This window comes from Schistocerca cancellata, chromosome 5 (assembly GCF_023864275.1).
Source record: "Schistocerca cancellata isolate TAMUIC-IGC-003103 chromosome 5, iqSchCanc2.1, whole genome shotgun sequence".
Taxonomy (NCBI): domain Eukaryota; kingdom Metazoa; phylum Arthropoda; class Insecta; order Orthoptera; family Acrididae; genus Schistocerca; species Schistocerca cancellata.
Genome location: NC_064630.1, coordinates 331,206,103 through 331,233,197, shown reverse-complemented (window position 1 = coordinate 331,233,197; position 27,095 = coordinate 331,206,103). Strand labels below are relative to the sequence as shown.

Genomic DNA, 27,095 nt, shown 5'->3' with positions numbered 1-27,095 from the left:
TCGTAATACGAAAATGTGGAACATATATGTTGCTGCAAATCTTTCCAACACTTCTCTCCTTCTTTTTAAATTAAAAGTCTCTCCAAAACTTCTCTGCCCGTCTTTTCTTTTTTTTTCCGGGAAGTTCTACGCGATTGTATAAAACGTTAACCATTCAAAGAATTGATAAGTTTTACAGTTCTGAGGGAAAATCTACGGAAAACCTACTGTCATTTAGCACAGAAAAAGCGTATTTGCGCCCGGGAAAAAGCCTATTTTTCAAAGGGGATATCCGGGAGAAATCCGGGAATAATCCGGGAATTTTTTTTCCTTGTCCCCGTATACACCCTGTACTATAAAGTAGATTGATAATACTTAACTTTGGGTCATAAGCATTTGGCGACATGCAAATAATCAATGTTCTTTGCTATAGACAATGTCCGTTCAAGTAATTCACACAAGTTACTATGGATCACTAATAACAGCTGTTCTAGTGCTTCTCTTCTAGTGCATGGTTTCTAGTCTGGATCTGCTAGTGCACATCTTCTGCTGTCTGACTGAGGTTGGCAGGAGTGGCACTTATATTCTCTTCAGATAGAGACTGCTCCTGTTGTGGTACAGTCCTAGTCAGCGTACTATTGGCTGACATTGTCTCACAGTCTTCTCTGCAGTTACATTCTTGATCTTCGTGACGGCGCCTGCCGTTATGCCTGAACACCCCCCCCCCCCCCCCCCCCAAAGTGATGGACTGTCATCACATAGGGAGTACAACTATGGAGGGGGAGGCAGGAGTGTGGGCGCATTGCTGGACCAGAAGTTCTGGCTGCAGTGGATGTCTAGCTTCTGGTCATACCTCTCCATCCTTTCTTCGCTCTGACGGAAACGTTCCCTGGAAAACGACCAGAAGGGTATGTGTCCACCTCCTGATGCCATGCACCATATGAAGGCAGTGACTGCGGCTGTGTGGGCGGGTCCAGCTCCATCTGTAGGATGAGAGGAGATGAGAGGAGATGGAGGAGGCGAAGACTCCGTCTCCATGGGGTCGTCCCACAGTGTCATGATGACACCCTCTTGTGGCTGCTGTGGCCGCGCTGTCCTCTGGATCTGTGAATCTGGGGGAGGAGACAGCCACTCAAAACCCTGTAAAAGACAATATCACGCAGTGCAAAGTGATACTAACGGCCTTCCTCCAGTGCCAGATGCTGAGGAGGGTGGAGCAGTGTCTGATGACGGCAGCCATGAAGCAATTCCGCCAGCAATGGTCCATTTCGTGGGTGTGAACAATAGGAGGCAAGAAATAGTTGCAGTGCTTGATCCCTGGTGTGTGTGGAGTGACGTTTGGCCATCTGCTGCTTGAAGGTTCTGACAAAACGTTCCGCTTTGCTGTTTGACTGTGGATGGAACGGTGCACTACCGTATTTACTCAAATGTAAGCCGCACTTTTTTTCCGGTTTCTGCAATCCAAAAACCTGCCTGTGGCTTAGAATCGAGTGCAAACTGCAAAGTAAGTGGCAGTTCTGAAAAATTTTGTAGGTACCGCCACAACTAACTTCTGCCGTCGAATTATGTAGCGCTACACAGGCATGCTTTGCAGGCACAAAGATAAATACTGGCGACATAACATCCTTCACCTCGAGTTTCGACCACTGCATTTTCATACATTATCCAATTAAGTAAATACAAATTCCTTACTGTTCATCTTCGAATGTAGCAGCATTTCAACATACTACGAAAATCCGACTGACAAAACTGTTTGGGATGTTTGTCAATATGGCCAACTCTACGTTCCAAATTTTTTGCTACCTGTGACAAGAGATGGTTGCTAATAGGAACTTCTATGAATTGTGAATCACATGCAGTATTCTCTTCACCATAAGAATAATACGAATATAAACATTTTGCCATGTATTCTTTCGTGTTTGCTGCTATCAACTAGAGTGAGACAACAGCAAACGCGGAATAATACACATATCATGTCATGTTTATATTCGTATTATTCTTATTCCTAATAGTGATACAGTCAGAAATGAAGCACGGCAATTGACAAGATTTTTAAATCTAAGATGATTAATTTCTGTGTTGAATGTAATGTACTACACAGGCGTCTGCAAAGATTTTCAAACGAAGAAAAATTTTCGCTAAACTCTCATTCAGAACATCTTCTATCATACGCAGTCTATTATTTGGTTGTTGTTGATCATTATCAAAGAAAGCAGCAGTGTAAGTAACAACAAATAGCAGTCTCTTGCCATTGTTTTGCCAATCAGACAATTCCTCTCTCTCTCTCTCTCTCCCTCTTTATATATATATATATATATGTGTGTGTGTGTGTGTGTGTGTGTGTGTATATATGTGTATATATATATATGTGTGTGTGTGTGTGTGTTAGCACGCACAAAAGCAAGTCATGCCACAAGCAGTGACAGGCTGTAAACACTCATTATCAGAATGCGACAAACAATGCCTGACACAGTACAGTAATGCATTTTCAGCTTAGAGTGACGTAAACACCTATAACAAAGAGAACGGCACTTATCAGATCAAAGAAAAATAAGCAATCAATTCAAACCAGAAGAAGCACGTGAAAAAGGAATGGTACCCATATAAATACGGACGGAGCACCTGCCGCATAGCAATGGCTACATGGTAAAGCTTAACTGCTAAGCTTAAGAGTTGAACCAAACTACTGTAGCTGTATCATCATTCACTCTACCTAATTGTGTCTCTTTTTACAGTGGACCAACTTTGTTTCGATTTGGAGGTCGCCCGAAAACTTTTCTCTCCCCTTTAATTTCGAGTATCATATGTCAGGTGCGGCTTAGATTCGGGAAAAAAAATTTTTTCCTTGATTTCGAGTCTCATTTTTCAGGTGCGACTTTGATTCGAGTGCGGCTTAGATTCGAGTAAATATGGTAGTTTGACTGTGGATGGAACAGTGCACTACTTAGGTGCTGTACGCCATTGCATTCACAGAATGTTTCAAATTCATTTCACATGAACTGAGGGCCATTGTCTGACACTCTAATCTCAGGTAAACTTTCGAAGCAAAAAATAGAGCACGACACCTGAATGGTGCTACATGACATTGTCGAGTTCATGGGCACAGCAAAAAGAAACTTGCTATATGAGTCAACCACAATCAACCAATGGGGGTTCCAAAAAGGTCCTGCAAAGTCTATGTGCATACATTGCCATGGTGATTGTGAGTTAGGTCAAGCAGAGAATTTTTGTGGTGGAGGGGACAGATTTTCCGCATATGCATGACACTGTTCTATTTGGGTGTCCATACCATGCTAAGTACAGCATCAACACGCTAAGCATTTCGTACGAACAATCCCCTCAGTGTTCTTGGTGAAATAATTGCAACACTTATTTCTGCAGAGCTGTAGGGATCAACACATGTGACTGTCCACTGTCATTTTGAACAAGAATCACACCTTTCTGTACAGCGAAGCTATGCTGATGTGCAAAGCATCAGCACACTACAGAGTTCTTTATGTTATGCATAAGTGAGGCCAAGATGTACGAATGTATTTTAGCAAAATGTTAAAATCTGAATCAGCTTCCATGGCCTGCACAATTTTCCTGTATTTCAGTGAAATGATTGAAACAATTCAGAATTCTGAACATCAATGTGACAACAATATGCAGCAGAAGTGTCAAAGTCGCTATCAGGGCCAATCGGAAGAGATGAAAGTGTGTCCACATTACCATGTTGAGCTGTCAGATGATACACAATCTTGTACTGGTATTGAGACAACATCAACACTCATCTTTGCAATTTTTGGGCAGTTAATACAGGAACCACTTTCATTGCATGTAATAGGGACTGCAAAGGTTTGTGATCTGTTACTAAGTAGAATTTTCTGCCATACATATACACAATAGCCAAAGCCTCTTTCTCAGTTTGTGAATAGTTACACTGAGCTTTGGACAACACTTCTGATGAGTAAGCAATAGGCCTGTCTTTATCACCAATTCTGTGTGAAAGCACTGCACTGAAGCATCAACTTGCAATACAACTGGTTGGTCAGCATCAAAGTGAACTAAGCATCAATCATTGAGCAATGCATTTTTAAGTTTCTGAAAAGCTACTCAGCACTCATCTGTCCAAAGAAAGGGGATGTTCTTTCGATGCAAGTGATGCAATGGAGCCGCTATTTGTGCAGCATTCGGTATGAACCAAATATAATAGTTCATTTTCTGTAAGACTGCCTGCAATTCGGTGACATTGCAAGGAACTGGCAAATCTCGTATCGCCAACAAATGCAACTGAAGAAGATGTACACATTGACTGTTTATGACATGACCAAGATACTGCAACTCAGGCTTAAAAAAATCGCACTTGTGCAGTCTACACATTAGTCCAGCCTCAGATAACACATGAAACAAAGCATGTAAATTTGCAATATGGTCTTGAGGTGTACGACCTGCTACAACAATATTGTCCAAATAGTTTGAACAGTTTGGTACTGTGCAGTCAACTATTCCAAATATCGCTGGAAAATGGTGGGTGCAGAAGCACCGCCAAAAGGCAAATGCAAATATTTAAACAAGCCCAAATGATTATTCAATACACACACTTTTTGAGATTCTTCATCAAGCGGTATTTGAATACATGCGCCGTGCATATAAATTTTTGAAAAGTAGCGACCAGTGCCTAATCTGTCCATGAGATCCTCTGGGCATGGCAAGGGGTAAGTATCAGACACAGTTTGTGGGTTGACTGTAGACTTAAAGTCAACACAGAGGCAAATGCGACCTGAAAGTTTGGGGAGCAAAACCGGTGGACTACCCATTGACTAGCTTGTATGGGCTCCGCTATCCTGCAATTCTCTAAGTTCAGCTGCGACTGTTTCCCATAATGCAATGGGAACAGTTGTGGCCCGGCAAAATTTTGGCTGAGCATTGCCTTTCAGAGTAATATGTGAAACAAATTTGTTAGCCTTGCCTTAAACTTCAGAAAAGAGTTCCAGGAATTCTTGTAGCAAGCTAGCTACACTGCCTTTGGCATTTAGTGCAGACACTGATAACACATTGTCCTTAATGTTAAAGCCATAACAAATCAAAAGAATCAAGACCAAATACGTTCTCACAATCGCGTGATTGTAGCACTGTGGAAGTTACTGTTGGCGTATGCGAGTGATACATGTCAGGCAATGTACATTTTCCGCAAACGGGAATGTCTTGTCCACTATAAGCCATCAGTTACATGCTAGTTTTAGACAGGAATGGAGAGCCTAACAGTTCATTCATATGTGTGATGATTTAGCAATCTGACAGAGGCACCCGTGTCCAAATGAAATTTCACACGTTTCCTACAAAGAATTAAATGAACAAAAAGTTTGTTTGACTGAAGTATGGCTGAATAAAAGTGTGGAGAGCCTAACAGTTCATATGTGTGATGATTTAGCAATATGACAGAGGCACCCGTGTCCAAATGAAATTTCACACATTTCCCACAACGAAGTAAATGAACAAAAAGTTTGTTTGACTGAAGTATGACTGAAGAGACTGCACGCTTGCTAGTTTTGTGAATGCCTGTTGCAGACTTTGAATATACTGCATTAATGACATGGGCCTTGTGACTAGATTTCTGTGAGTGGACTGAATTCTTATGTTTCTTCTGTTGCAAACATATGGATTGTACATGTCCTTTCCTACCACAAGCATAACATTGAGATTGTCGGGAGGGGCAATCTTAACATTGGTGCCATGTATAACAATGAAGGCAAGTCTTATTTCTTTTTGCCTGTTTAGCGAACTACTTACACGGTGTGAATCATTGTTTATTTGGTGTGGCTAGTGTAAGCTGCCATTGCAGAATGGGCTGATACAAACAAGGAACTCAACCTGACAAATAGCTGCTGCTCAAATTTATCAGCCGACAGTGCACCTGAATCGAACTGGTCTAGTATTTGCACTCCCTGCTGAAATGATGGATCGGACTGTTTCAAAACCTGTTCTCTGAGTTTGACTTCAGGTACATTGTACCCGATCACATCACGCAACATAAAATCTGAATATAAAGTACCACAAGCACATTTGAATTTGCATTTCCTTGTCATGCCCTGCAAATCTGCTACCCACTCATTATAAGTTTGTTCTAACTGTTTTTTTGCAATTAAAGAATTGATACCTAGCTGCTACCACATTCACTTGCTGGTCATAAAAGTTAGTTAGTGAGTTAGTTAGTTCATAAGACAAGTCTCTCAGAGTGGCGTTAGGAAAGAGTTTGTTGATGAGACACAACACTGCACCCCATGGAGAAGAAGTAATGGCTTTGCACAGTACCTGGTATGTTGTAAGTGAGGATGTCTGCTTCAAATTGTTGCAGCCACACGAGCAATTCCTCTTCCTGTTCACGAAACTGTCAAAAAGGTGGTGCTTGTTCTGTCAGGCATGCAATGTTGGCCAGTAGCTGCTGCACCATGTGTAGTAGTGTAGATATCTGCTGCATCTGGAACTGAAACATCTGCATTAGTTGTGTGGCATCTGACACTTGTGGCTGTGATGCCTGAGCAGGAGGCAGGATAGGTGGGTTGGGCATGTTGGAAGAGCGAAATGCAAGACACAGACAAGGCAAGAAAGAAAAATAATTACTAAAAAAAAAAAAATAATAATAATAATACTGCAACACCCACCTGAAAACACTGATTAGCAAAAGAGACTGTTAAAGCAAGTAAATTCCCCTGCAAAGAATAGACAAGAGAGAATTAGGGCGCCAGCAAAACATAGAACAAAATTCCGTGGCTATCAGGCAATGGGTTTGTCATATAACTCGGCACCAATGTGGTATCCTTCACTGTATACAGTGTCCATACAAGTAATTCCCACAAGTTCCTATGGATCACTAATAACAGCTGTACCAGTGTCTCTCTTCTAGTGCATGGTTTCTAGTCCTAAGAGTGTGCATCTTCTACTGTCTGGCCCAGGCCGCCAGGAGAGTGCTTATATTCTCTTCAGATAGAGGCCATTCCTGTCGTGGTGCAGTCCTAGTCAGAGTACTGTTGACTGATGTCGTCTCACAGCCTTCTCTGCAGTTACTTTCTTGATCTTCATGCCAGTGCCTGTCGTTAGGCCAGAACAATATTCCCATATAATGAGACCATATGACATATGTGGCTGAAATAGCTGAAAGTATATCACCCTAAGGTAATGTGAGCTCACTTTATCCCTAAGTTTCAAAATAAGGCATGACACAAGCTATTTTTTCACGTACATGATTGATGTGTTCCTCCCAATGGAGTTTGGAGTTGATGTAAATACATAATAATTTTACTGACTTATTTTGTACATTATGACAGCCTCATTAGGAGTTGTTGTTTTTTTTTGGGATTACACAGGAATTTATTAACTGCAAACCATTCAAAGACCATATCAAGAGTTTTCTTTCCTATCCGATTCAGATCTGAAATTCTCTGGGATGTGGTAAGTAGTGTTATACCATTAGCGTAATATACGACCAAGTCAACTATATTATTAGGCAAATCATTGATTGCTGTAGGCATAATCCGTATCACTTCAGGCAAGGGGTTACCTCCGTAGTCTCGAATGTTATTGAATTTAGCATATGTTAAAATTCAGGAGTGAGTAAGAAACACATATCATTTTGTTTTCTACAAGAAAATTTCCTGCCCAAGATATAGGCCTCCAAAGATGACACTGCGAACACCATTTTGAAGGCGAATTTTGGAAAAATTTTTAAAATGTTTTATCTCTGTAACAGTTCTAGATAGTTTGTTAAGAGTTTTTTTTTTTTATTTGAAAGATAATTGCTTTATGATTACAATGGTATCCTCCATTTGGACATAATCTGTCAAAGTTCTTTTACTGTCACCTTTTGAAATTTTTTATAATTTACAGATTTTTTTTTTCCTTCAAAAATACCAATCCAGAAAATTAGATTTTTTTCTGTTCATTAGTATCACGCAGTACTATATTCTCTGTAAAGGATAGCTTCCAATTTTAAGTTGAACAGATTTTATTTAAAAAAATATTTTTTTTTAACTATCTACATCTACATCCATACTCCTCAAGCCACTTGACGGTGTGTGGCAGAGGGCACCTTGAGTACCTCTATTGATTCTCCCTTCTATTCCAGTCTCGTATTGTTTGTGGAAAGAAAGATTTTTGGTATGCCTCTGTGTGGGCTCTAATCTCTGATTTTATCCTCATGGTCTCTTCGCGAGATATACGTAGGAGGGAGCAATATACTGCTTGACTCCTCGGTGAAGCTATGTTCTCAAACTTCAACAAAAGCCCGTATCGAGCTTCTGAGCATCTCTCCTGCAGAGTCTTCCACTGGAGTTTATCTATCATCTCTGTAATGCTTTCGTGATTACCCTATCTGGTACGGATCCCACACTGGTGAACAGTATTCAACCAGCGGGCGAACAAGTGTACTGTAACCTACTTCCTTTGTTTTCAGATTGCATTTCCTTAGGATTCTTCCAATGAATCTCAGTCTGGCGTCTGCTTTACTGACGATCAACTTTATATGATCATTCCATTTTAAATCACTCCGAATGCCTACTCCCAGATAATTTATGGAATTAACCACTTCCAGTTGCTGACCTGCTATATTGCAGGTAAATGATAAGGGATCTTTCTTTGTATGTATTCGCAGCACATTGCACTTTCAAGGGTAATGTATGTCTTCACTGAAGTTGTTTCTTATGAATTTCTTTGTTACAGTGTTTATTTCTATTGTCTTTGTTGCAGTTATTTCTTATCACTTTCTTTGTTGCAGTTATTTCTTTTTATGTTCATTGTTGCAGATATTTCTTACACTTCGTTGTAGTTTCTTTGTTGTGGTTGTTCATTGCAGATTTCTGTATTGTAATTGTTCAGTGCTAATTTGTTTACTGAAAAGGCTTCCAAGAAATCTGAGACCATCCAGTGAGTTCTGTGTTTTCATGAGTAATTTTTCAGTTGACACAGTTGCAGTGTGTTTTGTGAAAAGGACTGATTGAAATGTCTTCTGACTGGGGCCATAGGAGAGTGAAGTGTGCTGACTATTTGCATATCCATAAAAAATGATATATAAGACAAAAAAACAGACATTGTTGAGGTTGGGAATAAGTGTTCTCATTTGAAAACTCTGTTTTAAAGGGAAGATGTTTCCTGTGATGACGTTTTTGTTCTAAGTATTTTTGCAAAATGTCAACAATTATAGTATCTGAACAAGATGAAGCCTCCCATGGTGCAGATGATGCAGATTTTGCATCAATAGAGGAAGATCATTTGATTCCGTAGAAATATTGGAACACGTGAGGCAATACTGACCTTACGACTTATCTTAGAAGAAAGATTAAGGAAAGGCAAACCTATGTTTCTAGCATTTGTAGACTTAGAGAAAGCTTTTGACAATGTTGACTGGAATATTCTCTTTCAAATTCTAAAGGTAGCAGGGGTAAAATACAGGGAGCGAAAGGCTATTTACAATTTGTACAGAAACCAGATGGCAGTTATAAGAGTCGAGGGGCATCAAAGGGAAGCAGTGGTTGGGAAGGGAGTGAGACAGGCTTGTAGCCTCTCCCAGATGTTATTCAATCTGTATGTTGAGCAAGCAGTAAAGGAAACAAAAGAAAAATTCGGAGTAGGTACTAAAATCCATGGAGAAGAAATAAAAATTTCAAGGTTCACAGATGACATTGTAATTCTGTCAGAGACAGCAAAGGACTTGGAAGAGCAGTTGAACAGAATGGACAGTGTCTTGTAAGGAGGATATAAGATGAACATCACCAAAAGCAAAACTAGGATAATGGAATGTAGTCAAATTAAGTCGGGTGATGCTGAAGGAATTAGATTAGGAAATGAGACACTTAAAGTAGTAAAGGAGTTTTGCTATTTGGGGAGCAAAATAACTGATGATGGTTGAAGTAGAGAGGATATAAAATGTAGACTGGCAATGGTAAGGAAAGCATTTCTGAAGAAGAGAAATTTGTCAACATCGAGTATAGATTTAAGTGTCAGGAAGTCGTTTCTGAAAGTATTTGTATGGAGTGTAGCAATGTATGGAAGTGAAACATGGACGATTAATAGTTTGGACAAGAAGAGAATAGAAGCTTTCGAAATGTGGTGCTACAGAAGAATGCTGAAGATTAGATGGGTAGATCACATAACTAATGAGGAGGTATTGAATAGAATTGGGGAGAAGAGGAGTTTGTGGCACAACTTGACAAGAAGAAGGGAGCGGTTGGTAGGACATGTTCTGAGGCATCAGGGGATCACAAATTTAGCATTGGAGGGCAGCGTGGAGGGTAAAAATCATTGAGGGAGACCAAGAGATGAATACACTAAGCAGATTCAGAAGGATGTAGGCTGCAGTAAGTACTGAGAGATGAAGAAGCTTGCAGAGGGTAGAGTAGCATGGAGAGCTGCATCAAACCAGTCTCAGGACTGAAGACCACAACAACAGAGGAAGGATTAAATACCCTGAATCAGTCTAACTACAGAGGTAGTTGTTTGTCCTGTTAACAAACAGTGGTCAATGAAGTCGAGTCATAAGCCCTATGCATCAAGAAAGCACTGGGAAATTTCTAAAGCTATGGCTGAATACACTACAGCAAAACTGGCCACACTTTTCAAAGTAGAAATTCCATCTTCAGTAGAAAATGAACCACAGCACTCTCGCACCTCTTGCCAGGAATATTTCCCAAATATCAGTTCAGCTGTTGAATATTTACCCCAGAGACATTTTCAAAGAAAACAATTTTGAACCACGTTCCATCAGTATCAAAGTACATGGTAGACAAATCAAGAAATGTGAGGTCCATAAAAGGAGTCTTTGGAAGACCAGATCCCTATTACGGTCATCCTGTAGAAGCAGCTCAAGTCCAAATAGTGCAGTCATTTTATCTGGAAGATAAATGGGACTGTTCTCGCCACAGTGCCAACAAGAGGCACTATAACTGCAACAGTTGAAGGTCAAAAAATTGTGAAAGTGAAAATGTACATGACTGGCAGTATTAAAGAAACTTTTGCAATTTATAAGAGCAACTACACAACTTCACATATTGTAAGATCAAAATTGTATGCACTACGACCTGAGTGGGTAGTTCCACACCCACCTAGATATGCCTGTTTATTTGTGTACTGTGTGAATGATGGTGTAGATGCCTGCTGAAGCACCATGCTACAAAACATAATCTTTCCAGATCAAATACAACTGCAAGTCAGAAAGCTGAGGATTTTACGAGAGTCATGGAATCTTATACATCCACAACGCTCATTGTTTTGTCGAAAGAGGAAATCGAAGAATTCCATGAGCAGAAAAAAGAAGAATGGTCCACACAGACTACTCCTGTGAAAGGAATTCAGCAGACATATTTTTGGACTCAAAAAGTGAAGGGCGAACTCATATTGCACACACTTTAAAGAGCAAGAAAGAAGAAATTTCATTCGTTCAGCCAACGCCTCAGAAACAGCAGGATAATATTCAGATTCACAACCTGAGAAGGGGGATGTTTGTGGGGTGTATGTATGACTGTGACTGGTGGATTGCAGAGATTATAGACACCAGTTATGAGTTCAACGATGTGAACTTTATGCTACCACATGGACCAGCTGCTGTATATAGGTTTCCAGCTGGAGGACAGCAACAATGCCATCAGTGCTCAATACCTGTTCACAATATTTTGAAGATTGTAAGTGTTCCAGTTCCAATTGGTTCAACAGGAAGGCATCACTCTATATCAAAGGAATATACTGAAGCAGTGGAACACATTTTTAGTTCATTGACTAACTAATTTCAGTACAAAACAGAGTGACAGATGTTGTATAAATTGAAAACTTTAAGTCTTTGGACCTTTCACACACGTTTTTGAACCATTTAAAATGCTTGAAAATTGGGTCTCTTACTCATCTTTCAAACCTAAAAATTATGTTAAATAAGGCTAGGTTCAATTGTTTATAAAACCTTTTTCAACCTAAAAGTGGAAGCTCTCCTTTCCAGGGAATGTAGGACTGTATGGTACTAATCAACAGAAAAAAATCAAAATTTTATGGATTGGAATTTTTGAAAAAATAATTTTTTGCATAAATTATAAAAAAGTTCAAAGGATTTCTTTATAATCATAAAGCAATTATCTTTCAAATAAAAAAACAACAAAATATCTAGAACTGTTCCAGAGATAAAGCATTTTATAATTTTTTTCCAAAATTCACATCTTCAAAATGGTAATCGCAGTGTCGTCTTTGGAGGGCTGTATCTCGGAGCAGAAATGTTTTTGGAGAAAACAAAAAAATGTGTGTTTCTTACTATGAAGGTACGATTTTTTTCCTAGTCTGTGTGAATTGATATGGACTTTGCATGTAATGAAAAATGGGTGTGAAACTATATCTTTATGGACCACCTGTGCTGATTTCCAATAAGGACATATTTACAGCTGTGAATGAGAGATTGTTTTCTGTTGCTTAAATTGAAATCATCGCAGCTAATGTGCTCCCACACATCTACAGCTTATGGTGTGTAGCAGAGGGTACTACATACCACTCTATTAGTCATTTCCTTTCCTGTTCCATGTGCAAATAGCATGAGGGAAAAATGACTGTCTCTATGCCTCTGTATGAGCACCAATTTCTCATATCCTATACTCGTGATCCTTATGTGCAATGTATGTTAGAGGCAATAGAATCATTCTGCAGTCAGCTTGAAATGTCCGTTATCAAAATTTTCTCAGTAGTGTTCCTCAAAAAGAATGTCGCCTTCCCTCCAGGGATTCCCATTTGCGTTCCCAAAGCATCCCCATAGCACTTGCATGTTGTTCAAACCTAACAGTAACAAACCTAGCAGCTTGTCTCTGAATTGTTTTGATGCCTTCCTCTAATTTGACCTGATACGGATCCCAAACACTTGAGCAATACTCAAGAATAGGTCACACTAAAGTCCTATAAGTGGTTTCCTTTACGGATGAGCCACTCTTGCCTGGAATTCCTCAATGAACCATAGTTGACCATTCACCTTCTCTACTACAGTTCTCACATGCTTCTTCCATTTAATATCACTTTGCAAAATTACATCCAGATATTTAAACAACGTGACTGTGTCAAGCAGGAACTGAGCATTACAGGTTTGTTTTTCCTACTCATCCTCATTAATTTACATTTTGCCACATTTAGAGCTAACTGTCATTTGTCACACCAACCGGAAATTTCGTCTAAGTCATCTTGTATCCTTCTACAGTCAATCAATGATGACGCCTTACCGTACACCACAGCGTCATCAACAAACAACTGCAGACTGCTGCCCACCCTGTTCACCAAATCATTTATGCATATAAAGAATAACAGTAGTCCTGTCACACTTCACTGGGGCACTCATACACTCCTGACAATACACTTGTCTCTGATGAATATTCGCTGTTCAGGACAACCTACTGGATTCTATAACTTAAGAAGTCTTCAAGCCATTCACATATCTGTGAACCTATTCCATGTGCTTGTACCTTCTTTAACAGCCTGCAATGAGTACCTTGTCCAACACTTTCCAGAAATCTAGAAATACAGAATCTGCCTGTTGCCCTTGATCCAAAATTCACAGTATATCATGTGAGAAAAAAGTAAGCTGAGTTTCACGCAAGTGATGCTTTCTAAAACAATGCTAATTTGTGGGCACAAGCTTCTCACTCTTAAGAAAATTTATTGTATTTGAACTGAGAATATGTTCAAGGTTTCTGCAGCAAACCAATGTTAGGGATGTTGGTCTGTAATTTTGAGTGTCAATTCTGTCTTATGACAGAAATCACATGCACTTTTTTCCTGTTGCTTAGGATTTTGAGCTGGGCAAGAGATTCATGATAAATACAAGGTAAGTAAGGGGCCAGTGACGTAGAGTAGTCTTTAAAAAACCAAATTTTGGTTCCATGCAGACCTGGTGACTTGTTTGTTTCCAACTCTTTTAGTTGTTTCTCTAGGCCAGGCATACTTGTTAGTATTTCGCCCATATGGGAGTCTGTTTGATGGTCAAACAACAGTATGTTTGTACAATCTCCTGCATGAACGATTTCTTGATTGTGACATTTAAAACTCCAGTTTCCATACTAGAATGTAACAGGAATGGAACTGATTGCGTTGCTTGGATCACATAATACCAGTGATACCATGTTTTTGTCTTCAAGAGATTTTAAAGTTTGATCCATAATTTCCAAAAATGGCCACTGTTGTGTTTCTCCCCTTGTGGAAACCAAACTGGTTGTTATACAGGAGATTGTGTGTAGAAGTGCCTCAAACATGTTTGAAAATATTGGCACAATTGAGACTACTCAGCAACTTTGGGGAAGTTGTTGGTGCCTCTTTTTAAAATCTGTGATAGCTTTTGGTACCTTGAAAGAATCCAGATTCTGCACATTTATTACAAATAAAAGCTAAAGGTGTAGAGACTGTGTGCACTAACGTTTCAATGACATAAGTTGACAATCACTAGAAGTCTATACTTTTAGAATTTGAAAATTTGGAAAGAGCTTTTATAACATCAGCAGATGTGGTAGTACTCTACTGAAGTAGGTGATTCCCTAACAGTGCAGCTCCAGTCAGGTACATTGAAGATTAACTTGTTGCTTTAATATTGTTTCCTATTTCTTTAACAGAATTTGAAAAGTAGTGATTTAATTTCTCAGGATCGAGCAGAGCTGTTTGTATGCATTTATGTGTGTCCTCTTGTTTTATTACTTGCCATGCTGCCTTGAATTTATTGGGAGCCCTTTTTATTTAGTTTTCCACCACTAGGTTTTTTTTCTCCTCCTCATGGAGCTTAGGTTTGTAGATTTTTTTTGCATTTCAGATAATGACCTGTAAATGTCCTGTCTTTGGTCTGTTCTTTGGGTACAGGCACACTTACGCATCTGATACAGCATGAGCTCATTTTCTCCAGTTTCCAACAGTTCTTTAAAAAACCAGTTCAACCTTTTATTTTTCAGTCCGGTTGGAGCCCTAATTTCATCACTAGTGAAAAAGAATCCCTGTCTTTGGTCTGTTCTTTGGGTACAGGCACACTTACGCATCTGATACAGCATGAGCTCATTTTCTCCAGTTTCCAACAGTTCTTTAAAAAACCAGTTCAGCCTTTTATTTTTCAGTCCGGTTGGAGCCCTAATTTCATCACTAGTGAAAAAGAATCCCATAAATCCGTTTATTTCTTTAAAAAGTTATCAAACACCATTTCAGCTCCCCTTTCTCCCAGTTCACAATTACATACAAAGCCCCAATTTGCACTACCTAGTCTATCAATAAACACTCAATTACGTACAGTACCCTTTCTTTGTCCTTTTGCCAGTACCATTTTGGGTTATTTGAGTTTAATTTGTTGCATCTTATAGAATGTGAGGAATAAAGGCTCATAATCTGATAGGCCTCCTCGTGCAAGTTTGGTTGTAAAATCCTTTGAATGGAAATTCATGACAATATTCCCTAAGCAGTCATTCTTATGTGTAGCACAGTTATTTTTTACAACCTACACCCATGATCTCAGCATATTCAATGATGTCCTTGTGACTTACACCTATGTGTTTGTCATTTTTAGCTTCAAATCACCACAGATAGCAGTTCTTTACTTAATCTTCAATCTTCTTTAAATATTAACTCATATTTCTCAATAAACTAATTTACATCTTCATCCAGAGACCCTTACAGGCTACCTACAACTGAATTTTTATCCTCTAGTTGTACACAACTAAACTCCCCTTCCAATCCTGAGGAAAATATAGGTAAATCAATTCTGGAAAATTTTACGCCTTCTTTGAGAAAAATTCCACTCAACCATTCTTTCTCTGTTATCTATATCTTATTTGTAGTGCGACATATATTAATTTGTAGAAGAGTAAGTCGTTTGCTTCTATCTGTATTCCTCCATGAGCTATTTGTCTCTGTACTTGAAGTTGAAGGCTTAACTAATGTCTTTAATCCTAGTGCATTGTGACAGTATTTATACATTTGTTCTATTTGTTGGGTCACTTTGTTAAATTCTTTGTCTCATGAAACAGTCTCTGATTCCATGAAATACTACTTGTCTGTTAGTAGTTATTTTTTTCCTTGGGTTGACCACTGTATACTGCCTGTTAGTGTTCTCACTTCCTGATCTTGAGTTGTTCTTGTTCTTTTTTTCTGAAACTTGGTGTGTCTGCTTATAAGATGTCTTCTTCTGTGCCACACTTGCTGCTGGATTATTTTCATTCAGTACTCCTTTTAAAGCTTTCATTGAGGTCTTGGGTATGATTTTTTCCTTGTGTAATTGTATTATCTACAGATATGTTATTTACTTTTAAGGATTATGCTGTTCTTTGTGTGAGAGTTGTGCCAGTAACGTTTTCATTGACAACTCTATATCTATGGTAGTATCTTTGCACATAAAATTGATGTTTACACATTTTCCTGTTGAACTTAAATGCCTCATAAATTCTTGTGGCCATTAGTTCTTAGCTAGTGGGTCTTAGGTTTAGTCCATGTGCTTTATATAGCTCTTTATTATTAGAGGTATTAATAAAGCTCACATTTTCTTACATTTATGTTGTTTAGAAACTTATATACAAGTACAATTATCTTACATCAGTAAATGTAAATAATTTTACTTTTAAATGTTCAGATATTCTTCAATGTTAGAAAAGCAGTGTGTTATTAAAAATTGTTTTAGCTCTACTTATGAAATCCCCCCCCCTCTCCCACCCCACCCCCCTATCTATGAATCATGGACCTTGCCATTGATGGGAAGACTTGCATGCCTCAGTGATACAGATAGTCGTACTATATGTGTAACCACAATGGAGGGGTATCTGTTGAAAGGGCAGACAAATGTGTGGTTCCAGAAGGGGGGGAGCAACCTTTTCAGTAGTTGCAGGGATGATTGACTGTTCTGGCCTTGTAACATTAACCAAAACAACCCTGCTGTGCTTGTATTGTGAAACAGCTGAACGCAAGGGGAAACTACAGCCATAATTTTTCCCGAGGTCATGCAGCTTTACTGTATGGTTAAATGATGATGGCATCCTCTTGGGTAAATATTCTGGAGGTAAAATAGTCCCCCATTTGGACCTCCAGGCAGGGGCTACCCACAAGGATGTCATTATCAGGAGAAAGAAAACTGGCATTCTATAGATCAGAGTGTGGAATGTCAGATGCCTTAATTGGGCACATACGTTAGAAAATTTAAGAAGGAAAATGGATAGGTTAAAGTTAGATGTATTGGGAATAGTGAAGTTCGATAGCAGGAGGGTCAAGACTTCCGGTCAGGTGAATACAGGGCTATAAATGCAAAATCAAATAGAGGTACTGCAGGAGCAGGTTTAATAATGAATAAAAAACATGAGCTCAGGTAAGCTACTACAAACAGCATAGTGAACACATTAGTAGGTAGACACAAGGCCCACACCTACCACAGTAGTACACGTTTACATGCCAACTAGCTCCACACATGATGAAGAGATTGAAGAAATGTATGAAGCAATAAGAGAAATTATTCAGATAGTTAGGGGAGACGAAAATTTAATAGTCAGGGGGGACTGGAATTCGATAGTAGGAACAGGAAGAGAAGGAAAAGTAGAAGATGAATAAAGACTGTGGGTAAAGATGAAAGAGGAAGCCGCCTGATAGAATTTTGTACAGAGCATAACTTAATCATAGCTAACATATGGTTTAGGAATTACAAAAGAAGTCTATATATGTGGAAGAGGACAGCGATACTGGAAGGTTTAAGATAGATTATGTGATGATAAGGCAACGGCATTGCCACAGTGGATACACCGGTTCCCATGAGATCACCGAAGTTAAGCGCTGTCAGGCGTGGCTGGCACTTGGATGGGTCACCATCCAGCCGCCATGCGCTGTTGCCATTTTTCGGGGTGCACTCAGCCTCGTGATGCCAATTGAGAAGCTACTCGACCGAACAGTAGTGGCTCCGGTCAAAGAAAACCATCGTAACGACCGGGAGAGCGGTGTGCTGACCACATGCCCCTCCTATCCGCATCCTCAACTGAGGATGACACGGCGGTCAGATGGTCCCGATGGGCCACTTGTGGCCTGAAAATGGAGTGCTTTATATAATGATAAGACAGAGATTAGGAACCAGGTTTTAAATTGTGAGACATTTCCAGGATCAGATGTGGACTCTGACCACAATTTATTGGTTATGAACTGTAGATTAAAACTGAAGAAACTGCAAAATGGTGGGAATTTAAGAAGATGGGACCTGGATAAACTGACTAAACCAGAGGTTGTACAGAGTTTCAGGGAGAGCATTAGGAAACGACTAACAAGAATGGGGAAAAGAAATACAGTAGGAGAAGAATGGGTAGCTTTGAGAGATGAAATAGTGAAGGCAGCAGAGGATCAAGTAGGTAAAAAGATGAGGGCTAGTAGAAATCCTTCGGTAACAGAAGAGATACTGGACTTAATTGATGAAAGGAGAAAATACAAAAATGCAGTAAATGAAGCAGGCAAAAAGGAATACAAACGTCTAAAAAATGAGATGACAGGAAGTGCAAAATGGCGAAGCAGGGATGGCTAGAAGACAAATGTAAGGATGTAGAGGCTTATCTCACGAGGGGTAAGATAGACACTTCCTACAGGAAAATTAAAGAGACCTTTGGAGAAAAGAGATCCACTTGTATGAATATCAGGAGCTCAGATGGAAACCCAGTTCTAAGCAAAGAAGAGAAAGCATAAAGGTGGAAGGAGTATATAGAGGGTCTATACAAGGGCGATGTACTTGAGGACAAAATTATGGAAATGGAAGAGGGCATAGATAAAGATGAAATGGGAGATATGATACTGCATGAAGAGTTTGACAGAGCACTGAAAAACCCAAGTCAAAACAAGGCCCCGGGAGTAGACAACATTCCATTAGTACTACTGATAGCCTTAGGAGAACCAGCCCTGACAAAAGTCTACCATCTGGTGAGCAAGATGTATCAGACAGACGAAATACCCTCAGACTTCAAAAAGAATGTAATAATTCCACTCCCAAAGAAAGCAGGTGTTGACAGATGTGAAAATTACCGAACTATCAGTTTAATGAGTCACAGCTTCAAAATACTAACGCGAATTCTTTACAGACAAATGGAAAAACTGGTAGAAGCGGACCTAGAGGAAGATTAGTTTGGATTCCGTAGAAATATTGGAACACGTGAGGCAATACTGACCCTTTTACTTATCTTGGATGATAGATTAAGGAAAGGCAAACCTATGTTTCTAGCATTTGTATGATTAGAGAAAGCATTTGACAATGTTGACTGGAATACTCTCTTTCAAATTCTGTAGGTGGCAGGAGTAAAATACAGGGAGTGAAAAGCTATTTACAATTTGTACAGAAACCAGATGGCAGTTTAAGAGTAGAGAGGCATGAAAGAGAAGCAGTTTAGATTAGATTAGATTAGATTTACTTTCATTCCAATTGATCCGTAGTGAGGAGTTCCTCCAGGATGTGGAACATGTCAGAAAAACAACAATACATGACAAATATTTACAACTAAAACAAATAAGCTAATGTACCATTCCACAGGTCCCAAGTGGAATGATCGTCATTTTTTAATGAACACTAAGAGTCATTTTACAAATACTATTGCACTGAATTTAAAATAAAAAAGTTTTTTATTTATTTATAAGGTAAGAAACATGTAATACAACTACTGTAATACTTATTTATAATGAACACATTACTGCACTGAAATGGTGCAGAAGTTAGATTATACTTACACACTTACACACACACAAGCACACACACACACACACACACACACACACACACACACACACACACAAATTTTCAGTGAACACATTACTGCACTGAAATTGTGCAGAAGTTATGCTGTACTTATATACAAATCAGTTGGTTTTACTAAGAAATTCATCAATGGAGTAGAAGGAGTTGGCCACCAAGAAATCCTTTAGGCTTCTCTTAAACTGAATTTCATTGGTTGTTAAGCTTTTTATGGCTGCTGGCAAGTTATTGAAAATGTGTGTTCCTGAATAATGCACACCTTTTTGTACAAGACTAAGTGACTTTAAATCCTTGTGAAGATTATTCTTATTTCTAGTATTGATTCCATGAATTGAGCTGTTGGTTTGAAAAAGTGATATATTTTTAATGACAAATTTCATTAAGGAATAAATATATTGGGAAGCTGTAGTTAGTATCCCTAGTTCCCTAAACAGGCTTCTGCAGGATGTTCTTGAGTTCACACCACATATAATTCTTACTGCACGTTTTTGTGCCCGGAAAACTTTAGCTTGGCTTGATGAATTACCCCAGAAAATAATCCCATATGACATTATGGAATGAAAGTAAGCATAGTATGCCAGCTTTTTCATTTTTATATCCCCTATGTCTGACAAAATTCGCATTTCAAACAGAGATTTGTTAAGACGCTTCAGCAGTTCTGTGGTGTGCTCCTCCCAGTTGAATTTATTATCAAGCTGTAATCCCAAGAATTTAACACCGTCCACTTCTTCTATCTTCTTGTCATCATATGTTAGACATATACTCTTGGGACACCCCTTACAAGTTCTGAACTGTATGTAGTGTGTTTTTTCAAAGTTTAGTGACAAAGAATTGGCTAGGAACCAGTGATTAATGTCCACAAATATTTTATTGGCTGATCTTTCTAAGACTACACTTGATTTGCTATTTATTGCAATGTTTGTATCATCAGCAAACAAAACAAACTTGGCATCTGGTAATGTTACTGATGAAAGGTCGTTGATATACACAAGAAAAAGTAAGGGCCCCAAAATGGAACCTTGTGGGACCCCACATGTAATTAGTTCCCAGTTGGATGATGCCTGATAGCTTGATACATGTCTCTTTCCTAATAACACCCTTTGTTTCCTGCCAGAGATATAAGATTTGAACCATTTTGCAGCATTTCCTGTTACACTATAATATTCTAGTTTACTTAAAAGGATATTGTGATTTACACAGTCAAATGCCTTTGACAGATCACAAAATATACCAGTTGCCTGCAATTTTTTGTCTAATGAATTAAGTACATTTTCACTGTAAGTGTAGATAGCCTTCTCAATATCAGAACCTTTTAGAAATCCAAACTGTGACTTTGACAGTATGTTATTTGAGATAAGATGGTTATAAAGACGACTGTACATTACTTTTTCGAAAATTTTTGAGAATGCTGGCAACAGTGAAATTGGACGGAAATTTGATGCTATTTCTTTATCTCCCTTCTTAAACAGTGGCTTAACTTCAGCATATTTCAGCCATTCAGGAAATATTCCACTGATAAACGACTGGTTACACAAATAGCTTAATATGTTACTTAGCTCAGAATCACATTCTTTAATTAACTTTGTTGATATTTCATCATACCCACTAGATGTTTTTGATTTTAAAGATTTTATGATGGACATTATTTCTGTTGGGGTAGTGAGGGTCAAATTCATATTATGGAAGTTACTTGAAATGTCTGGTCTAAGGTAATCCATAGCAGCATCTACCGAACCTGACAACCCCATCTTTTCAGTAACAGTTGTAAAATGTTTGTTAAAAAGTTCTGCAACACCATACACATCTGTCACCAATGCATCATTTACTCTTAATGCTATTTGTTCCTCTTCATGTCTGGTTCTACCGGTCTCCTCCTTCACTATATCCCATATTGTCTTTATTTTGTTATCTGATATGACTATCTTTTCCTTGTAATATATTTGCTTTGACATCCGTATTACAGTCTTTAATATTTTGCAGTATTTCTTATAATGTGCTATAGCATCAACATTGGAAATGTTTCGGATTGACAGATACAGTTTTCTTTTGGTTTTACAAGATACCCCTATTCCTCGAGTAATCCATGGCTTCTTTGTAGACTTTGCTCTAACCTTGGTAAGTTTTGGGGGAAAGCAGTGTTCGAATAAGGTAAGCACTTTATTAGCAAAAATGTTATATTTTTCATTCATGCCATGCGCACTGTAAACATCAGTCCAGTGAATGTCTCTGAGGAGTGTCCTAAAATAATCAATTTTTGGCTTACTGATTACCCTCTTGAGCTCAGATTTAACAGATTTTATATCGTGTTCAGTATTAACATTTAACAGAAGGAACTGCATGTCATGGTCTGAGAGGCCATTGACTATTGGTTTTGTAATATAATTATGTTCATTTGACTTTTCTATAAAGATATTATCAATGGCTGTTTGTGAGCAAGTGGCTATCCCAGTGGGGAACTTTACTGTGGGAATTAAGTTGAATGATAGTGTTACTAACTCAAATAAGTTCTTATTGGGAGAGTCTTTAAGGAAATCTACATTGAAATCACCAGCAACCACTATTTCTTTGTTTTTGGTTGTTAAATGGGCCAGTACAGCTTCAAGGTGGTTTACAAACAGATTAAAGTTACCTGCAGGTGCTCGATATACACTTGATTGAGAAGGGAGTGAGACAAGTTTATAGCCTATCACCGATGTTATTCAGTTTGTATACTGAGTAAGCAGTAAATAAAGGAAACAAAAGAAAAATGTGGAGTAGGAATTAAAATCCATGGAGAAGAAATAAAGACTTTGAGGTTTGACAATGATATCATAATTCTGTCAGAAACAGCAAAGGACCTGGAAGAGCAGTTGAACAGAGTGGACAGTGTCTTGAAAGGAAGATTTAAGATGAACACAAACAAAAGAAAAACAAAGGTAATGGAATGTAGTCAAATCAGGCAATGCTGAGGGAATTAAAGTAAGAAATGATTTGCTTAAAGTAGTAGATGAGTTTCATTATTGGGGCAGTAAAATAACTGATGATGGTTGAAGTGAAGAGGATATAAAATGTAGACAGGCAATGTGAAGAAAAGCGTTTCTGAAGAAGAGAAATTTGTTAACATCTAGTTTGGATTTAAGTGTCAGGAATTTTTTCCTGGAAGTATTTTTATGGGGTGTAGCCATGTACAGAAGTGAAACATGGACAATAAATAATTTGTACAAGAAGAGAACAAAAGCTTTCTAAATGTGGTGCTGCAGAAGAATGCTGAAGATTAGACAGGTAGATCATGTAACTAACGAGGAAATACTAAATGGAATTGGGGAGAAGAGGAATTTGTGGCACAATCTGACTTGAAGAAGGTTGGTAGGACACGTTTTGAGCATCAAGAGATCAGCAATTTAGTATTGGAGAGAAGTGTGGAGGGTAAAAATCATAGAGGGAGACCAAGAAATAATACATTAAGCAGATTCAGAAAGATGTAGGTTGCAGTAGTTACTGAGATATGAAGAAGCTTGCACAGGATAGAGTAGCATGGAGAGCTGCATCAAACCAGTCTCTGGACTGAAGACCACAACAACATGATATTTTAAAATTTTCTTTATTATAGCAAGCTGTGCACTAAGAAATATTTTATGTTGATAATGTCCACTTTTTTGGTGAACGATTTTGTGGATATTTCTGCAAAAATCATTGCCTTTTCTTGTTTTGTAGTTATGAACCTTATTTTTCAGTGTTGAAAGTTACTGTTGAGTTTTCAGAAAGCACGCACATTATAAACATATAAGCTAGGAAGTGTCATTAGTTTAAGTTCTGTAAATATTTCCCTTCATGGCTGTCTAGAGGGAACTCCTTTCAGTATTCTGATAGCCCTTTTTTGAAGTTTGTTTTCCCACAGAAGGTTATATGATACCTGAGCAAGTTGTTCATGTAAGTGGTACAAGCATACAACAATGATTCAGTGCTGCAATAATCTAAAGCATATTTAGCATATAACAGCATTTACTTAGTTTTTTATTCAAAACTTTTGGTTGTTTTGCCCATCTAGTATTACTCTGTCCATACACCTAGAAATTTTGTGTATGGAGGTTGTTCCATACCACAGTTAGTTTTTATGCTGCTTTTAGCTTTAATTATAATATTATCAAAATTTTTCCATACTATTTTTCTTATTTATGACCAAAGTGTTACCTTATATCATTTTCATGGTTCATTTATAGTGTTAGACACGTTATAAAAATTCTTGCGTCATTGGCAAACATCACTCTATCAGTGACCTTCACATGGTTTAGCAAATTATATATGTATACCAGGAACAACAGAGGGCTTAACATGTAACTCTAGGGCACTCCATCACTAATTTTGGTTGTAACCTGAAAGGTATTAATTGTCTTAATGATAAATTTGTACTCACTGTTGTCTATCAGAAAGATAGGACTTGCACCATTTGAAGGCCAGTCCCTGGGACCCTGTAACAATGTAGTTTCATAAGCAGTAAGTCATGGCTGTTTAGATCAAATAATTTGATAAATCCAAGAATATCTCAGAGCTTAATTTATTCATATTCAAGGCATTTAGGACCATTTGCATGAATTGAAAGGCTGCTGTTTCTGTTGATTTGCTCTTTGTAAACCCATTTTGAGCGTTAGTCAATATTTTATTTGTGTTCAGAAACCCAGGTAGCTTTTCACTTACCTTAGAAAAACCTGTCAGAAGAGAAACTGGTCTATAATTACTTATGATAGCAGTATTATCTTTCATGTAGAGTGGCTTTAGTTTTGATGGAAACACCCCTGTCCTGAAAGAAGTTAGGCTAGCTGAAAATCTGTACTGGTGAATTACATTTGATTACATTGTCTGGATTTCTGTTAACACCACTAGACATTCATTTTTTAATTTATTAATAGCATTTATTGCCTCAGATTCTGTTACTGGGTACCAGTAGAGAAACATTGTCTTTTCATAAAATAGGTACTTTTATGTTGTTGTTATACTTTTAATTAGGGTAGGCACCATGTTCACGTATGTTCATTGAATATATTGGCAATCCGTTGAGCATCTTCTATCACTTTATCCTCACCTTTGATTGTGAAGTTATTGGTTTTAGTTTTACGTTTTCCTGAATCGAATTTGATTTATTGCTTTGGCTGTTGATGTATGAAATATTGGATAGCCATTTTGATTCCTGTAAAACATTCATGTAGAGTATAGACTTTCTGTATTTTATGTAGTATGGTTTTATTGGTATATTCATTTTGGCATCTGCTCCAATTTGTTTTCATAGAAGGTATTTAATAATGTTTCACAAGCAGTTTTGTCACCCCCCACCGCAAACAAAATTGCAATTTTTGCAATTGATTGTTAAAAACTAAAACTAAACTCTGCCCGAACAGGCCATGAAGGCCCCAATGGTACCGACCGACCACTGTGTCATCTTCAGCCCACAGGTGTTACCGTACATGGAGGGGCATGTGGTCAACACACCGCTGTCCGAGCCGTATATCAGTTTACAAGACCGGAGCCACTACTTCTCAATCAAGTAGCTCCCCAGTTTGCCTCACAAGGGCTGAGTGCACTCCGCTTGCCAAAAGTGCTCAGCAGACTGGATGGTCACCCGTCCAAGTGCTAGCCCAGCCTGAAAGTGCTTAAATTTGGTGATCTGATGGGAACTGGTGTTACTACTGCGGCAAGGCTGTTGGCAATTAATCGTTGGATGATTAAAATCTTCACCAGTGATTACAATGTGATGGGGAACTTCCCCACATGGGAATTGAAGTTTCCTCTGTATCTTTGGTTACATCGGGAGGTATCTCAGGTTGCCAATAGATGAATGCAATTACAATTGTATGATCACTCCTGATACAGAGTCTTGCCCAACAATCTCGCATGCAGCATCCATTTCTATCTCTGTGGATTTGAGTTTCTTGCCTATTGCAACCAATGCAGCACCTCCATTTTCCATTAGGCTGTCTTCAAAACTCTCATAGCTGTCAACTTCAGGTTTTCATCAACTGTATGTTTTTAGGTGTTTGTTAATTTCAAGCATCTCTATTTCGCGACTGGCTTAGTGGGGTTTTGGTGCTAGCCTTCCGTGAGGTCTTGTTTTTTTTTCCCCTTCATTCATGTATCAAAGAAGAGTAGCAGAAGATGTTTCTTTCTAAATTAGCCTCTGCATGGAACATCTCGTTAATGCAAGTTATTGCATTAGAGACAACCAAACGCTCTTTACTCCAGAAATTAGTCTTTGATTTTTGCAGATTTCCTGTATAATGGAGTGTATCACAAAATATACTAACCGAACTTAGTTACGATGCTAACTAAAAGTACATGATTGGAATCAACATAAATGACCACACGTTGCACTACACTACTGAACACAAAGTGGACAACTGATTTTGGCTTAACCTACAGTGCAGTTGCAGAGTTTTTCCGGGAAAGGCCACTTCCCCCACTAGAGCTCTGGTCACTCAAGAGTTTACTGACAAGCTATAGTATTGTGCATTGTTTGCTATTGAGCCAAATCTGACTGGTAGTTGAGTATTGTCTCAGCCTATGATTAATGATTCATGAAGTTTTTTAAGTCTACCACAGTCCAATAGTAAGGGTCTGTTAAGAAAGAGCTAACCCTATCGGAAAACCCAGTGCATAGCCAGCCAGAACATGTTACTGATTTGATTATACAAGAAGTCAGGAGGGCTATGCCATTACAAGTGGCTAATTGTGAACGTATAAATTAACAAAATGCAAGAAGCAAAGGGACTTGAAAGAAAACAAGGCTTCAGGGGCGATTCTAGAAGTCTCGGGAGGGGGGTCGTTGGAAGAATGGAATATCGTTTCACAAGTTTAACAGGAGTCGGGGTCCTCCACCTACAAATTGGTGTTGCTTCAAGTAGTTTTTGGTAACAGTTTTGGAGTTCAGGGTAAAAATGTGTCTACAGAATCTGTGCCCGGGAAAATAATACGATTTGATCCAGGTGTCCAGCGATTTCGAAGTTTTTGTCTGGGGTCAGCAATTTAAGTGTTGGTAGGCATACCCGGCATATTTAGCTTTCTTGATTATTGATGTATATTAATAAATAAGACGCACATTTTAAATTAAATTATATTTATTGGTTTAGATAGTAAGCTATTTGTCGCTCTTATTCTTTTGTTAAACTGTTTGAAATACAGTGCACCCTATATTGCTGCATAATTATATATATATATTAAAATTAAAAAAAAAAAAGATTGAATCTGTTGAAGTAATATATTCGCTGATTTCTGAAGTCATTTTATCCAGTGTAACATGATACTCCATTGGTTGGGGGGGGGGGGCTATATTCCCCCTCCCGCTTTGCCCTCGCCCCCCAATTGCTTTAAAGTTCCTCCTCACCGCTCGTGTTCTGAACGCATGCCGGACGTAAGAAAGAAGTTGCTCTGCCGTGTC

The 27,095-nt window shown here is 38.5% G+C and overlaps 1 long non-coding RNA gene across 1 annotated transcript; it reads right to left on the bottom strand.

The window, feature by feature from the left end:
* Nucleotides 1-978: 978 nt before the first annotated feature.
* On the bottom strand, nt 979-27,095 carry LOC126187546 (uncharacterized). The gene is made up of 4 exons (XR_007537754.1): nt 27,042-27,095; nt 24,084-24,138; nt 6,274-6,445; nt 979-1,091 (listed from the first exon to the last, which is right to left on the bottom strand). It is a non-coding gene; the product is annotated as an uncharacterized LOC126187546 (long non-coding RNA).